Source organism: Phascolarctos cinereus, unplaced genomic scaffold (genome assembly GCF_003287225.1).
Source record: "Phascolarctos cinereus isolate Bilbo 61053 unplaced genomic scaffold, phaCin_HiC Scaffold_2;HRSCAF=192, whole genome shotgun sequence".
Taxonomy (NCBI): domain Eukaryota; kingdom Metazoa; phylum Chordata; class Mammalia; order Diprotodontia; family Phascolarctidae; genus Phascolarctos; species Phascolarctos cinereus.
Genome location: NW_027555625.1, coordinates 64515291 through 64533284, shown reverse-complemented (window position 1 = coordinate 64533284; position 17994 = coordinate 64515291).

Here is a 17994-nt window from a genome sequence, read left to right as displayed (position 1 = left end):
TGGATAAAAAAAAATGGCAACTTATTTTCAATATAATTGGTTTAAATCAGTCAAAAAGGCATTTTGAAACACGTCTATGTACTAGGCACTGTGCTAAGCCCTGGAGATGTTAAGAAAAGCAGAAGATAGATGCTCTCAAGGAAGGTACAGTTGACTGGGGGAAGCAGAATACAAACAACTAGGTGTCAAGATATTTGCAGGATAAATTGGGGATAGCCTTGGAGGGGAGGCGCTCGAATGAAAGGGGAATTAGGAAAAGTGTATTACAGAAGATGGGATTTTAGCTGGAACTTGGAGGAAGCCAGGGAAGCCAGGAGGTGGGGATGAGGAGAGAAAGCATTCCAGGTACGTGGGAGACAGCCAGTGAAAATGCTCGTGGTGTGCCTTGTTTTAGGAACAGCCAGGAGGCCGGTGTCATTGGACGCTACCTATTGTAATTTTTGCATTTAAAAGCATTCTGAGAAGCATTTGTGTGCCAGGCTCCCAAAGGGCTGCATGACCCAAAAAAGATTCAGAACTCCTGGACTAGAATGTATTTTTAAACCAACAGTAAGTGAATATCTAGAAAGGAAAGCTATGATTTCAAAGAATCGGCACTTCTTCCCACGTCTTATGGGGTGAGCCTTATTGCCTTTACTGGCAGGGTAACTTGACTAGTGGACAAGGGCAATGTTGTAGCTAAGCTTTATCCAAATGTCACCCAAGCGTTTATAAAGTCGCTCATGTTCAATGCTATTTCCACCCTTCCGTTCCCTTAGCCAATTGTCACCGAAAGTACGATTTTTGAAGCACATTGCTTTCTGGCTTGCACTCCTCAGGATACTTTCCTACTTATTAACGTCCTTCCTAAAATGGGGCATGCAGAATTTAACACAATAATCCAGCTGAGGTCTGACCACCGACAGACAAGTAGAGAGACAGATTGTCACTTCCCTAGTCCTAGGCACTTTGCCTCCTTCAATGGCATCCCAAATGTTCTACCTCTTTTGGTTGCATATCATAAATTCTCCCTCAGTGGAAGTCTTCAAAGATTAGATGACCACTTGTTGGGTACATTGTAAAAGAGAAACTTGTTCAAGTATCTGTTGTTGTTCAGTCATTCCAGTTGTATCCAACTTTTCGTGACCACATTTCTTCCCCCATCTCATAGGCAAAGTTACTGGAGTGGTTTGCCATTTCCTTCTCCAGCTCATTTTATGAGGCAAACAGGATTAAGTGACTTGGTCAAGGTCACACAGCTATTTAGCATCTGAAGCCAGATTTGAACTCAGGAAGAGTCTTCCTGACTTCAGGTCCAGCACTTTATCCACTGCACCACCTAGCTGCCGCTGTTTAAGTACAAGCTGGATTACATGGCTTCTGAAAACTTTTCCAGATCTGAGAGTCTGTGATTCTCAGTCACTTGCTTTTAAAAGCAAGAGGTTAAAAACTGAACCCTCTACATGTAATCTCCCCTTTCACTTGCCTGAGCATTCCAGCAACTCAATCACCCTTGTTTAAATTTTGCTTGTTTGGCCTGGGGTCCAATATTCCTTCCTTCAGTACTCTGACTATCTGGTTCTATTTTCTGTGATATTTCAAGATCTTTGAAAGCATCTCTGAATTAGACTTCTCCAAAGCCTCCAAGGAACAGATCTTTGACTTCCAAAGTAGAATGATCTGGCTAGGCTAACACCCACCTCCACAGGTAGCCTAAGGCTATTCCTACACACACTGAATAATGACAAAAGCCTCCATTTCCACCAAGGTGGATAGAGCTAGCCTATTCACACTTAGGGTGTACTTTGACTTGTCACACCTAGTGTCATTATGATCCCCATTTGGCATATGATAAAACTGAGGATTCAACAGTGAACTGACTTGTCTTCAATCATACTGGTAGACAGATAGATAGGTGATAACTAGATCAATAGATAATATGATTGATTGATGATAGATATATAATAGATAAATGATAAATAAATTAATAGATGATAGATATATAGATAGATAACTAGATCAAGACATAGATGATAGATGGATAGATGATAGGTAGATACACAAATAGATGATAAATAGATGAGAGAGAGAGAGAGAGAGAAAGCATTGATTAAGCTCTTATTACATGCCAGACACTGTACTAAGCTCTAGAGATGCAGAAACATGAAAACAAGAAATCCCCTACCCTCAAGGAGCTTATCTTCTAATCTGAACTGAAAGTCGAGTTCTTTATTAAGTTCAATGAAGAAATTGCACAAGTACAAGTTGGATGAGGTTTGGTTTAAGAGAAATTCATCCTGTTTTCCCAAGCAGGTAACTAGGAGCAAATGTGTGAAATGACTCGCCCAGGGTCGCATAGCCTGTAAGTGTCTGAGGCCAGTTTTGAATCAGGTCTTCGTGGCCCATCTGCAGTGCCCTGTGTATTTTGCCACCTACCTGCTAATGATGATTAAGAAATGTGATGAGAAACTATAGTGAACATCTTCTACAACAGAAACGTGGAAAAAAGCCATCCAGAAGTCAAGAGCAATGGGGCCACCAGCCAAGCCAGAGCCAACATAGACAAACAACCTAGCAGCCTCCAAGCATGACAAGATAGGGCAGAGACATGCCAAGTGTTTAAGAGTCTGGGGAAAGATGAAGCAAGGGTAGAGCTTTCTGTTTGCCCAAGAAAGCCCTAGAGAGGTCAGAAAGCCCCAGCATGGGGACCTTGGAACTCCCATGATAAGGCAAAAACCAGTGCAGCTTGACAGGTCTGGGACTGAGACAGCTCAAGCATCTGAGTGCTCCACGTTCATTAGTGCTCTGTTGTAAGATGCCATAAATATCCATGAAGATCAGGACTGAAAAACCCATGAAGGCCCAACCCTGGACCTTTGAAGTCCCAACTGGGGGAAATGGAGGTCACCACAAGACAGGTGGCCCACAGTGAGACCAAGACATACCGACCATCCCACCCAAAGCCCAGCTTTGGAGGCAAATCCTGACCCTAACACAAAGCTCCAACTCAGGGAACTGAAGCTGGAAAGATGAATCAACCAAAGACACAGACTAGTATAAAATAATTATTATAGATTCAGAGATCCCCCAAAAGAAGTAGTAACTTTGTAACAACTTCAAATAGAAATTCAAAGGAAAGTATTTATTTTCCACAAGGATTACATGAACACTTAGATGAAATTAAGCAAGAAATAAAAGATGAAATAAAGGTTCTGGAGGAAAAGACTGGAAGGAGAATAAATAGTTTAGAGGAGAAAATGGTAATACTTACCCATGTAAAGAACTGACTGAAAACTGGATCAGGCCAAACTGAAATCAATGACTCCATGAGATTGTAAGAACTGTTAGGATAAAATCAAAAGAATCAAAGAAAATGAAAAATATATATATAATATATCTGATGTCAAAAACAACTGACCTGGAAAACAGATCAAGAAAGATAACATAAGAACCACTAAAATCTCTAAAAAATTATTCTTTTTAAAAGCCTGAAAACTATATTTGAAGAAATCATGAATGAAAACTCCTCAAATCTGTTAGATTCAGATGGCAAATTAGAAATAATAAGAATTCACCCACACATACATTTCTTAAAGGTGCCCCTAAAGAAAAACCTCAGGAATGTCACAGCCAAAATCCAAAGCTCTCCCATCAATGAAAACATACTGCAAGCAACTTGAAAGCAGCAATTCAAGTACCAATAAACTACAGGCAGAAACACACAAGACATGGCAGCATCTGTTTTAAATAAGAGAAGTACTTGGAATACAATATTCCAAAAGACAAATGATAGAGGCTTACATCAATCAATCAATCAATAAACATTTACCTATTACGTGCCAGTCAGTGTGCTAAGTTCTAAGGATATATAAAGAGATGAAAGATAATTCCTGCCTTCAAGGAGCTTACAATCTGATGAGGGAGACAACATGCAAACCTATACAAAGCAAGCTATACATGAAATAAACAAAATATAATTAACAGAAGGAAAGAACTAGAATTAAGACAGAGTGAGGACAGCTTCCTGTAGAAGACGGGATTTTAGTTGGAACTTAAAGGAAATCAGGGAAGGTAGTAGATGGACATGAGAAGGGAAAATATTCCAGACATGGGGGACAGTCTGAGAAAGTGTGGAGATGGAGTGTCTTGTTCATGGCATGGCAAGGAGGCTAGTGTCACTGGATCAAAGAGTACATGTCAGGAATAAAGGTTTAAGAAGACTGGGAAGTTGGGAGAGGTCTCTGAGTATAATCTCATGGGGTGGGGGTAGGGGGTAACCTTTAAAGGAACAGAGCACTTTTAAGCATTTCTGGTGAATTGACTGAAGATGAATAAGGACTTTGAAATACAAACACAAGAATTAAGAGAAACCTACAAAGGTCAATTTATTGTCAGAATTGGAGGATATATGATGATGCATATACAGGGCAACTAGATGGTGTGGTGCATAGAGTGTTGGGCTTACAGTCAGGAAGACTCATCTTCCTGAGTTCAAATCCGGTTTCAAAAACTTACTAGCTGTGTAACCCTGGGCAAATCACTTAACCCTGTTTGCCTCAGTTTCCTCATCTGTAAAATGAGCTGAAGAAGGTAATGGCAGACCACTCCAGCATCTTTGCCAAGAAAACCCCAAATGGGGTCATGAAGAATCAGACACAACTGAAATGATTGCACAACAACAAGGAGTATGATGATGCTAACATTTTAAAGAGGGAGGAGGGGGAAGAGGAGAGAAACAATGGTCTTTTTAGGACTTTAATGTTTTCAAAAGCTATTGAGGGAGTTAACTTAGAAAAAACAGGGACTGAGCTGGATTTATACTGCTATGAAGAGTTCAAGTGGTGAAAAAGAAGAGAAGATAAAAATTACACTAATGTAGAAAGGAGAAAGAAGGTAGTGGAACTTTCAATTTCTTATAATTTTCTTACAAATTCTTTTAAGTGGGGGTACATGAAAATGTATACAAATCTAGAGGCAGAGGTGGGGCAAGTGGGCCTCAGATGAGCTTATCTCATCAGATACAGAAAGAGGAGGATTTAATACATGTATACACACTCACAGAGTGGTATAAAAACATATTAAACTCAACAGGGAAGTAAGAGAGACTAGCAAGAAAGAAGGATAATCTGGGTGATGGAGGGAAGGAATAATCTCTAATAAAACAAATTTCATCATCCTGAGGAAGGGATTAGGAAGGGGTAAAAAAAGAAAAGAATTAGAATTAAAGGGGGTGCCCATCAACTGAGGAATGATGAACCAATTATGGCATAATAGTATAATGAAATATTATTGCTTTATTAAAAAATTGCAAAAGAGATTTTTTAAAAGAATCCTGGGTGGTATGAACTAATGAAGAAAGAAGTGAGCAGAACCAGAACAACAAGGACAACAGAACTGTAAAATATATATTAAAAATAGATTTGAAAGACTCAAGAACTCTGATTAATACAATGACTGATCAGGTCTCCAAAAGATGAAAGCTGAGGCATATCACCCACCTAAGAGAGAGATTAAACTAAAGGTATAGAAAGAGGCATACACTTTTGAACATGACTACTCTGTACATTCATTTTGCTTGACCATGTTTATTTGCTACAAGGGACATTTTTCCTCTCTTTCCTTCAGTTTTTTTTTAAACTAGGAGGTGGGGTAGGGTGTGGGAAAAGGAAGAGCTAACAATAATGACTCCAGACATTTATTTTAATATACCGAAAAAAGCAGAAAGAAGATCAGAAGAAAGCATAGACAGAAAGAGGAGAAGTAAGGGGAAAGGGAAGAAGCATTTATTAAGCACCTGCTATGTGCCAGACTCTGTGCTAAGTACTTGACAAATGTGATCTCATTGGAGATTATTTGAAAGAGAGAGCGGAGGGAGGGAGAGGAAGAGACTGTTGAATGGCAGAGTGAATCCCTTATAACCGAGGACAGGTATGGGAGCTGACCCCACCATATTCTTTGCCTTCAAGGGTTTGCAATTTTAGAGTGTAGAGATGAGGCTTCCTCTGAGGGAGGCCACTCTCCTTCTCAAGGTTTGAGCTACACAACCTAAGAACACATTTTCTCCTTTGTATTTTTTGACATATTCTAATCTGCAAAACTTCTCAATTTGTTTGCCTTTTTGCTTGTAAACATGGATTGACTCACTTTTGCTATTCACAATGGTCTTTTGTTTTACTAGTATTTAGTGAGAAGGATCTAAGCTGGTGAATAGAAGCGAAGGGCTACCCTCTCCATTAAATGTGATCAGAGAAGCAGCTTCTGTGCTGGACTCCAAAGCATAAACTCCAAGACTACCAATACTTGAGCAATGGCAGATAAATATAATTCTAGCCTACTAGCTCTTATGCAGATGGAAGGAAACAAGCCTTTATTAAGTGCCTACTATGTGCCAGGAACCATACTAAGTGTTTTACAATATTATCCCGTTTGATCCTTACAACAATCCTGGGAGGAAGGTGCTATTATTAATCCCATTTTACAGTTGAGGAGACTAAGGCAGGCAAAGGTTAAGTGACTTGCCCAGAGTCACACAATAAATGTCTAAGGCCATATTTGAATTCAGGTCTACTCAACACCAGGCTCAGCATGGTATCCACTACTCAACCAAGCTGCCTATCCTCCCAAAGTACTCCTGGTTACTCCCTCCTCCCATCCCCATCCCTATTCCCCAAGCTAGACTGCTGGAAGTATAAACATAGTCCTTCCTCTTACTTTCTACGGAGATGAGCCAGACCTCAGATTATATCTATCTGTGCCACCCATGAGCCACATTTGTATATTTTAGACACAATAGAAATACATCTATTACATAGAGAATAACTTTCTTTGATTAGCTGTGGTGAACATTTGCATATATTTAAGTCTAGGGGTATCTCAGCCAACATTATACTTAATCTTCTGCCCCTAGCAGGATAGGCAGATGAGAACACTTTGTTCTAATGGCCATGAAGGCAGCTGAAGCAAGTTCTATGGGACTCTTACAGCCTGGTCAGACATCAAAGACACAGAGGTCATCCACTGCATCCCGGGCCATCACCAGTCATCTTGACTTTTGTCCTGCTGCTGGACTTGGATGAGTCTGGAAGAGGGAGTAAAGCTGATGACTTTGTGCAGCTCTGCCTCACTGAAGTCTAATTCCGGAGGGAGTCAAGACCTCACCCCACGACATCATTAGTTTCTTAGAAATGAAGGACAGACAGCAATCTCAGCTATAAGCACTTTCTCAACAGAAAACACATTAAAAACATTCAGCCAAACCAACAGTCAAAGGATATTCTACTCCTTTTGGAATCCTTTGATCCTTTGAAGGATCTGTGACCTCACCCACCTTGAATGGGGCAGTTCCCAAACCATCCAAGATTCTCATCCTGTTTGACTCTTGTCTGTGTCCTCTCGTAAACCCTCCCCCAACACATGTGGGCCATTCCTCTGGATTCTTTTAACATTGTGTAGATACCAATAGAGCACATGGACCAGTCATCAGATTGCGCACTTTGTTTCAGGGCCAACTCATCTCCTTTTCTGGTCATATAGATCTCTGGTGATATCTTTTTTTTTTTTTTGGTGAGGCAATCAGGGTTAAGTGACTTGCCCAGGGTCACACAGCTAGTAAGTGTCAAGTGTCTGAGGCCGGATTTGAGCTCAGGTCCTCCTGACTCCAAGGCTGGAGCTTTATCCACTGCGCCTCCTAGCTGCCCCTGATGATGTCTTTTATGTCACTTTCCCTGCTTAATTCTTCATCAGAAATACATCACAGCTTACTGAAGTCTACCACACGTATCACCATTTCCCTTTAGATGACCTATTATTTCAATTTTTCAGCAAATCAGTGTTCCATGACCCTCAAGCAAATACCCTGAAAAGATTCTCACCTATACACTCTCACTGAAAGAATATTGTCAATAAACTAGGGACATTTGTTTCAAGGAAAAGAGTGAGAGGTTGCTGAAAGTATTTCACTATTTCCCCAAGAGATTTCGGTCCCATTATTCCTTCTATGTCCAGTCTATTGTCTATGCACTGTGTCTGCCCAAGATCCATATACTCATAGACAAGTTTTATAGGCCATCCATTGAACTATATATCATAGTGTAGACAATAAGCATTCTAGCCTTTGAGAGGAATAGCTTGAAATGGTTTAGGAAGGCCTAGGTAGCTTTATAACCCAAAATAAAATGTTTACTATCACAATATCTACAATGTGTTTATGTGTATGTGTGAAGGGGCAGGGGCTTTGTTGGTGACTGAAATACCTTGGACAATGACGATATACTTAGCCCCTTAAAGTCACTACAGAATGAAGGATCTGGGTTACAAATATGTATGTTATATCTAGCCTTAACCAATGAGATGCCAGAAACAAGATCAAAGGTCAGTGAATTCCAGGGTATTTCTCTGAGCTAAGTATATATGTAGCCCCTTAAATCAAATACCTCTGCATCCCATCCTTGCTCATCCATCCTTCGGTTATTTTCTCCAGAGTGTTCACATGAGGCCCCCACTTTCCTCTGTACTGGACCTCCAGCCCCCTTCTTAAAGGTCGGCATCTGGTGGGAAGATCAGTGGACTAAGAATAAACAGATGTGTGTTCACTCCATCAAGTAACAAACAAATATTTGCCGAACTCTTTCTCAATGCTTTTTCCCATCTGTTATCTAGTTTGTCCTCCCAACAACCATGTGAGGCACAAAGAAGGAGTATTATTTGCCCCATTTGGCAGATGAGGAAACTGATAAAGAATATAAAAAGCCTCATGTGTCTCATATTCCCCAGAGTTCCTAGTGCAGTTCTGTACATTAATGATAATCATAATAGCCTCCGTTTATATGTTTGTCAACCACTTCACCTAGCTAGCTTGTTCAGTCCTTGCAGTACTCCTGTGAGGTGGCTGTGTGTCCCTGAGTCACACAGGGACGGGAATAATAACAGCGCCTACCTCACAGGGTTGCTCCCAGGCTCAAATGAGATAACATCTGTAAAGCGCTGTATAAATGCTAGCTGTTCTTATTAGCTGCTGTCATTATTCTGCTTTACAGATGAGGAAACTGAGTCTGAGAGAAGTTAAGGGACTTGCTGAGGGTCACATAGTGAGTAAGCGTATGAGGTCAAATTTGAACTCAGGTCCTCCTCACAACAGCTCCATCATCATTACCATCATATTTTATAGTGCTAAGCATTTTACAAATATTACCTCATTTGATCCTCACAACAACCTTTGGAAGTTCCCATTTTAGAGTTGAGAAAACTGGGATTAATTGACTTGCCCTAGGACACATACAGCAAATATCAGAAACCAGATTTGAACTCAGGTCTTCCTAATTCCAGGCCTAGTGCTCTACACACTGTGCCACCTAGGTGCTTAAGTCCATTTTACCACCTGGTAAAAGGGACCTTAGAATAAGGACTTTTAGCGCTGGAAAGGACATTCCATCTTAAATGGTTAGGGCATAGATAGGACATCCATCAGACCTAGAACATAGAATGTCAGCATGGAAAGGTAACTGAGAAGTCATCTCGAAATAAGAACAATATTAATACAATTAATTGATTAATTATAACAAAAATGGCTCACACATAGCACCTGAAAACTTACAAAGCACTTCACATACATTATCTCATTTGATCTAATCTAATCCCTTCATTGAGGAAACTGAGGTCCGGAGGAAAGAAGCAGTTGTTCCCAATTGACATAGCCGATCAGCAGCCATGGTGGGACAATAAGCCAGCTCTCCTTATTCTCAACCTAATGCCCCTTCTATCACCCACCCCCTGCCCCTTCACCATTTTGCTTAATTGTATTTGTATGCCCATTGCTTAGCACAGTGCCTGGTGCATCAGAGCTTAATAAATGCTCTATCTACATGTGTACATCTAGCAGGCTAGCTGTCTATCCCTCTAGCCATCTTAGTAAATACATGAAGACTGATATTTGCTCATTGATCGAGGTAACTCTTTCTGGTTTCTTATCTCATCTGCTCTCAATATAAATAATTTCCTGGTAAGTATGCATCTCATTACAGGTAAAACAGAGTGAAATTGGAGGTGTATTTATCTTGAATTTCAATTTGCTATATACTGTTTTGACTTTTATGCCTAAAATATGAAACCTAGATGTCTTTCCCAGTTCTTTTTAACCTCTGGTTGTAGGCCACAGATTTCCAGAGAATAGAGAGAAAGGGAATTAGGTGAATATGGCTCTTGGTTTCTGCATTAGGCCAAGACTACCCATTAAGCTACCTTCACAGAGAAGAGGCAAAAAGCACCTTAGTATCAACAATGATGAAGAAAGATCTTGAGATGTCTTCTACTTTCTGGATAATTAAAACACAATGGTAATTAGTAATATATATATTAATATATGTAGATATATATTAATATAGATATACATATATATTAATATATACATATATATATTTAGGACAAGAAACTAAAAGTTAGGTACCAGGTCTTCTCTGAGTCCTGACCTAGGATGGAGCAAGAAAGGCAAAAAGCTCATGGACTAAAATATACCTTTCTCAACTCAAGAGCCACAGCAAATGCCCCATGTTTTATCCCAAACATTGTTCCGATGCCAACATCAGATCACAATGAGTGAGCACCCTCTTTATATGAGGCAAGTGAAGAAGAAGTAGATTTCAGTGGGGGTTCTGCCTCTACCTAGTTATATGACCTTGAGACCCAGGGGAATAAGGGACAAAAGAGGTCAACTATGCTAATCCATTTATTTTAAAAGTTATTTTCCAATTAATAAGTGTTTATTTTCTCCTTACCTACTTCCCTTCCCCTATTTAGAAAATACATATAAAAAGAAAGAAGGAAGGAAGGAAGGAAGGAAGGAAGGAAGGAAGGAAGGAAGGAAGGAAGGAGGGAGGGAGGGAGAGAGGGAGGAAGGAAGGAAGAGAGGGAGGGAGGAGGGAAGGAAGGAGGAAAGAAAGAAAGAAAGAAAGAAAGAAAGAAAGAAAGAAAGAAAGAAAGAAAGAAAGAAAGAAAGAAAGAAGAAAGAAAGAAAGGAAGGAAGGAAGGAAGGAAGGAAGGAAGGAAGGAAGGAAGGAAGGAAGGAAGGAAGGAAGGAAGGAAGGAAGGAAGGAAGAAAGAAAGAAAGAAAGAAAGAAGAAAGAAAGAAAGAAGAAAGAAAGAAGAAAGAAAAGGAAGAAGGAGGAAGGAAGAAGAAGGAAGAAGGAAAGGAAGGAAAGAAAGGAAAGGAAAGGAAAGAAAGGAAAGGAAAGGAAAGGAAAGGAAAAGGAAAGGAAAGGAAAGGAAGGAAAGGAAAGGAAAGGAAAGGAAAGGAAAGGAAAGGAAGGAAAGGAAAGGAAAGGAAAGGAAAGGAAAGGAAAGGAAAGGAAAGGAAAGGAAAGGAAAGGAAAGGAAAGGAAAGGAAGGAAAGGAAAGGAAAGGAAAGGAAAGGAAAGGAAAGGAAAAGAAAGGAAAGAAGGAAAGGAAAAGAAAGGAAAGAAGAAAAGAGAAAAAGAAAGAAAAGAAAAGAAAAGAAAAGAAAAGAAAAGAAAAGAAAAGAAAAGAAGAAAAGAAAAGAAAAGAAAAAAAAAAGAAAAGAAAAGAAGAAAAACTTTGGTAAGAAAAAAATCTGCATAGTCACCCAAAACAAATTCCCACATTGGCCATGTCTAAATGTCTCAATCTGCATATAGAATCCATCTCCTCTCTGTCATCATTGGTCCTCTGGAATCATGATAGGCAATGATTGTGCTGATCACAATTCCTAAATCTCTCAGAAATGTTTGTCTTTAAAATATTGTCATTGTATAAATTGTTCTCCTGGTCCTTCATCACTTCACTCTGCATTAGTTCATACAAGTTTCTCTGAAACCATCTCTTTCAACATTTCGTATGATTCAACAGTGCGCCATTTGAATGAAATTATATAATTCATTCAGCTGCTGCCCAATTGATGCCCCCACTTAGTTTCCAGTATACTATGTGACCCAGAGATACCAGTGTTAAGCCTATACACCAAAGAGACTGAAGAAAAAGGAAAAGGACCCACGCATACAAAAATATTGCTTACAGCTGTTGAAGGAGGTGGTGGTAATCCTATTTTTAAATAGGAAGAAACTGAAGCCCAGAGAGAGGAAGTGATTGACCCAAGCTTACCCGAGTAGTAGACAGCAGAGCCAGGATTTGAACCCAGGACCTATAACTCCAAATTCAGTTCTCTTTTCAGCTCAAGAAGTTAGTTTTCTCATCTATGTAATGAAGGGGTCAAAGCATGTGGTTTCTAAAGCCCCTTGAAGCTCTGTCATTCTATGATTCTAAATGGCTTCTGAATGGTTAGCATCTAAATTCCCCACATAGTCAAAGCCACCAACTCATTTTAAAGACTATCTAGAAATGTGGGTGAATAAGAAACAACAGCTGGACATCAGGGGATGTAGGTTTGAATCATGAACCTTGACCTTAGCCAGACTATTGCCCTTTCTGGGCCTCAGTTTCCTCATCTGTTAAAAGGTATACCCCTTCTAAGTCTAACGTCTCTAACGTTCTATGTTCCAAGGTCTCTTCATCCAACTGCGACATTGTGTGTTCTTACAACCTATATTCTGAGGTCCCTTCTGGTCCTAACCTTCTGTGTTTCACCCTTCCACTTCTTTCATAGGCTCATAGGCTTAGGGCCATAAGGGAAGTCAGAGGGCGTCAAGTCCAACACCTTCATTTTATGGATAAGGAAAATGAGGGCAAGAGGAATTAAGTGACTTACCCAAGGTCACACATTTAGTTATCTAAGGGAGGATTTGAACCTGGGTCTTCCTAACTCCAAGTCCAGTTCTCTAACCATGTAGCTCATGCTATCTCCACAGATCATTCTGCATACTCTAATATTCCATGTGATATGGAATATTCTTCCAGCATTGATGTTTCATGTTACACAAAATGTCATCTTCCGACAGGCAAATGCCAGGCTAAGAAGAATACGAGTTTTTCTGAATGTATGCAGTGGAGCTTAAGCTAAAAATGAGAGAAGGAATAATAAATCAACAAATTCATTTCCATTGCTATTCACTTAAGCTGTCAAGCTGAAAAATAGACAGCAAAAATTGAACAGCCACCACCACATTCCAGGGACGGCAGACCGCTCTGATGCTCTGATTCCTATCACATGACCTTTCTTAATTCTGTCTCTTTTATCTGCAATACATAAATGCCCACGCTTGGGTAAGGGGTTAAAAACAAACAAAACAAACCAAAACCTGTATGTTAAACCACAAAACTGAGTGTCACTCTTCATTCAGCTGTCAACACACTAGAAGGAATGGCCAGAGCAGGTAAGCACCCAGCCTGTGACTCATCCTAATGCAGGAGAAACAGTTTAAGTCTCTCGCCATTCCTTAATTAGGCCAGTTCACCCAATTCGGCTTTTTTTTTTAATGGCCATAACAAGTCACGTCCCTGTGAGGACTTTACAATTTAGGAGCCATTTTCCAAAAAACAAGCGTCTGGGGGGGGGGGTGGCTAATATTATCCCCTCCGTTGTGCCAAAGGAGAAAATCAGGCTGAGAGATTTGATGTCAAAGCAGATGAAGAGAAGGGAGCCCATCAGGGGAAACAACAGGCCCAAGAGCCAGAACCCATGGTTTTGTGTGGTTTTTTTTTTGGGGGGGGTGTTTTACTCCAAAACTAGGCTCTTCAGGTACTCCATAGTCAACTCTTTACTTCCCTCAGTAATTCTGTTTAGGAGCCAGACATACACAAATGAATCTTCCAACAACGAAGGTTCTCAATGAAGGGAAATTCCAACCATCCCTCCTCAAGTTCCCCTCGGCCACTTCTGAGCCCATCCTTCCCCTGCTCCCATCCAGGCCCTTCCATCTCCCCCACCCTCACCCCTCCCTCCCTCCCTCCTTTCTCCAACAAGGCCTCATAAATCATTTGTTAAAGTCAATACAATCTGTATAAACTGTAGATTCATATTTCGACTTGGCAAGGAAGCAAGTGAGGGAGGCCTTACATTTCTGTGCTGTTCTGGGAGAACAGCGCCGAGCCCATGGCAATGTAATAAAACTTTGGGAACTTAATCTGCAGGCATCAGCAGCTCTCAATTTGGGCAGGAATGCATGGTGCTTTGAACTTTAGACAATTCCTAATTTGCTTTTCATGGGCCGGGTGAATGGTTAAATGCTCTGAGTTGTGTGCAGCTATGATCAGGAATCTCTAGCCCAGAGGCCCCCTGGGAGTTTTTCTGCCTTGCTCACATGGAAAGGAAGGGGGATTTAAGGGGTAACGGGAAGAGAAAAGCCAAGAAAGTTGCAAATTTCCACATTCCACCCACGAACATAGAGGCAGCTGACAGAGGTTTGAGCTCTAGCACTACTGTTTACCAGCTACATTAACTGAGGGGCCTCAGCTCCCTCAAATGTTAAGTGAAGAGCTGAGAAAAGACAATCTTTAAGGTCCTTCCCTACTCTCACATTTAATTTGTCAAGGTCCCTGCTAGTTCTGGCATTCTATGATGTTATGTGTCTCTTCCAATCAGCTACCAGGAAAGCCCACCAACCCACCCATGGGAGAAAAGATGAACTCAAGTCCCTTCCATTTATAAATCCGAGGATCCACGTCCCTATATATATATAGCTATAAAAATGATCCAGAAGAGAAGCCATCATAGTTTCTTCTAACTTACATAGGAAAGGCAAGTTTCCATTTCTAGTCAAGGCATCATATCCAAGAATCGAAGATATGGAAGAAAAACTGGTTATCCATTCCAACCCATTTTTGAAGTAGAGTACCCTCAGTAACATCCCCAAGAAATGGTCCTCTAGCTACTGTTTAAATGCCTCTGATGATAGAAAACTCACTACCCTTTAACGCATCCCATTTCACTCTGCAACAATTCTAATTATCAGATTTTCATATAAGGAGCTTAAGTCAGCCTCTCTGTAACACCCACCCATCACTCCTAGTTATGGCCTCTGGGGCCAAGCAAGATAAGTTTAATTCTTCTTGGTCATGATAGAACTTCACACATCAGGTCCATTTTAGGCCCTGGCCCAGTATTCCAAGTATGGAAGTAAAAAAGCAGAATCTAGACATTGAGTCCCATTGAGACAAGGTAGAAAATGTTTAAAAAACTCTGTTACCTGGCCAAGTGCTCACAGGGGCAACTCATTCTAAGAAAAACTAACCATCTAAAACAGACTCAGTAAGGCTCATTCATTCATTTAAACCCAGCCCCTGTTCTATGTTCTGTGGGGGCATGGCAGTGTGAGTTCTTGATCTCAAGAAGCTTACAACCTAGCTGGGGACAAGAGGCATGGGCATGAAATGGTAAATAACAATTCACTCAACATTTATTAATTACTTAATAGTTACTTATATATAATTACTTATATATATTTATATATTATATAAATAAACATGTTAAATAATTCTAATTCTAATAAATAATTATATATACTTAATATATACTTATATATATTTATATATACTTATAAATACTTAACATATTATATATTATATAAGTACTTATATATACTTATGTAATTATTTAATATATATACTTACTTAATACTTACATAAATACTTAATAATTACTTATAAAATACTTAACATTATTTAATCACTTACTATGTACCTAACTCAGTAGCAGCCTGGACCATAATAGGTACTTAAAAAATGTTTATTGCTTTGACTGCTTACAGGCACTGTTATATTACCAGTAAGACCAGATATATATACTAATTCAGTCCTTACAAGGATCCATGATTTGTTACTGTGGATTCACTTGCCACCATGTCAGATCACAACTTCTTCATGGTTGATTGGATAGTCTTCAAGATTTGGTATGACCCCAAAATCACCCTCCCAGATTTTACCTGGTTAGCAACCTCCTTGAGCTTCACTAAAGTGGTCCTTTGACACCAGGCACACCCATCAGACTGAGTAAATTCGTTTTTCTACTCTTCTGAGATGACTTTCAGGTTATATCTGGGGTCATCCACCCCACAATAAGGCATACAAGCCCAGCTTTAATGGAGAAATGGGAATCATAAGGGGCGGGGAGAGACAATGATTCACATTATAAAATGATCCTAGAATAGGCCCCACGAAAAACAGAACAATGTAACTAAATTTCACATTTCTCTAATAATCTGTCTCAAGAGTGTGCAGGCAATAATTGATGCTTAACTTACAATCTGTACTCTTGACTTGAATTGAATTGAATTGATTTTTTTAATTTCAACCTTATTTATAGCACAGTAGCTTTTTAAAGGAACTTTATAGTGAACCTCTTTGTAACATTAAGGAAGTATGTCACTTAAGACAGAACACAGCATCCTTAGAGTTAGAAGAGATTTTAGGATCCATGTAGCCTGGTCACTGCCCAATAGCTGATTCCTCCCTACACCACACCTGACAAGTAATTTATCCATTTGTACATAGTAGAAACGGTTGAGATCCAAGAAAAATAGCTTCTATCCCTAATACTCCTGCTTCACAGAAGGGCCTCCAACTAAGGGGCCAGGCAAAGGCTTTCTGGAGGCCAGAGCTGGACCCTTTGAAAAGTTTCCTAGGGAACCCAGAAATTAAATTTATGCCGTTGACTAGAATTTAAGCAAGAGGAAAAATGGGAAATTTAAGAGACAATGTTGTGACTATTAGAGCAAGAATTTATTTTTTTGTTGTTGTTTGGTTTGATCTGAACCTGAGATTCCATTGGTTTGGAAAATTCCTGCTGCTGAAAATCTCTACCAATGCAGATTTGCAATTCATCTATAATTTGATGGTCTTAAAGAATTGTCTAAAGTATTGAAAAATTATCAAAAATTCAGAGCCATAATTAGAGCAGGGAAATTAGGATTTTCTTCCAGGAGTGCCAGATTTCAGAGAGCACTGAACCCCCATCCCTGCATTCCATCAGCTGAAGAAACAACAGAGCCCAGCACTTAGCTAGCAAGAAGAATTAGTTAAAATTGGATAGTGCAATGGAATACTATTGTGCTACAAGAAATGAGGAGCAGGATGCTCTCAGAAAAACCTGGAAAGACTACATGCACTGATGCAAAGTGAAATGAGCAAAACCAAGAGAACATTGTATAAATAACAGCAATACCATATGATGATCAATTGTGAATAGCTTGGCTACTCTCAGCAATGCAATGATCCAAGACATTTCTGAAGGACTTATAATGAAAAATTCTATCCACCTTCAGAGAAAGAACTGATGGAATCTGAATGCCAATCAAAGAGTACTTTTTCTTTACTTTTTTTATTTTTCTTGGGGTTTTTTTTCGGTCTGTATTTTCTTTCACATCGTGACTAACATGGAAATATGTTTTGCATGACTGCACATGTATAACCTATATCAAACTGCTTGCCTTCTCAATGAAAGGGGTAGTAGGGAGGGAAGGGAGAGAGAGAATCTGTAACTCAAAAAATGTAAAAATAAATTTTAAAAACTGGGGACAAAATAAAATATTGAAATAAAATAGGATGCTGCCAGGTAACTAAACTAAAACTGAACTGCTCCCCAGCCCAGCCCAGAGCTATTCCTCTACCATTCCACAGCTTTCCCACTATGTCCCTTTATGGAGTCTCAGGGCCTGGCTCTGGGGGGCATCATGTCACTTGCCCCAAACAGTTTAAGATGCAAAAATTGCTAGGTATGGCCTTTGCCCACAATCACATAGCAAGTGTATTATCAGAGGTGAGACTGGAACTCAGGTCTTCCCAGAGGTTTGCTGGTAAATGTTTAACAAGTGGCTCTGTGGGGAAAAATGTATTCATGATACACTTTTAAGCTTAATTTGTAATTACTAGCATTTTCTCCATTACTTTCTTAAATCTAGACAATCAGCAAAACAATAAATCAGGCCCTGATTTGTAGCCATTGCTGGTTTCTGAGGTCCAAATGCTTGCGCTGAAATTCTAACAAGCAGCTCTAGAGAGCTGGTTCAAGTTGGTTTCAGTATGCCCCTGGTGTTTCTGATGCTAAAGTCATCATGCCACTTTTCCAGGCAATATACTATCAGAACAGTGACCTAGAGTAGATATGACATCTTTAAA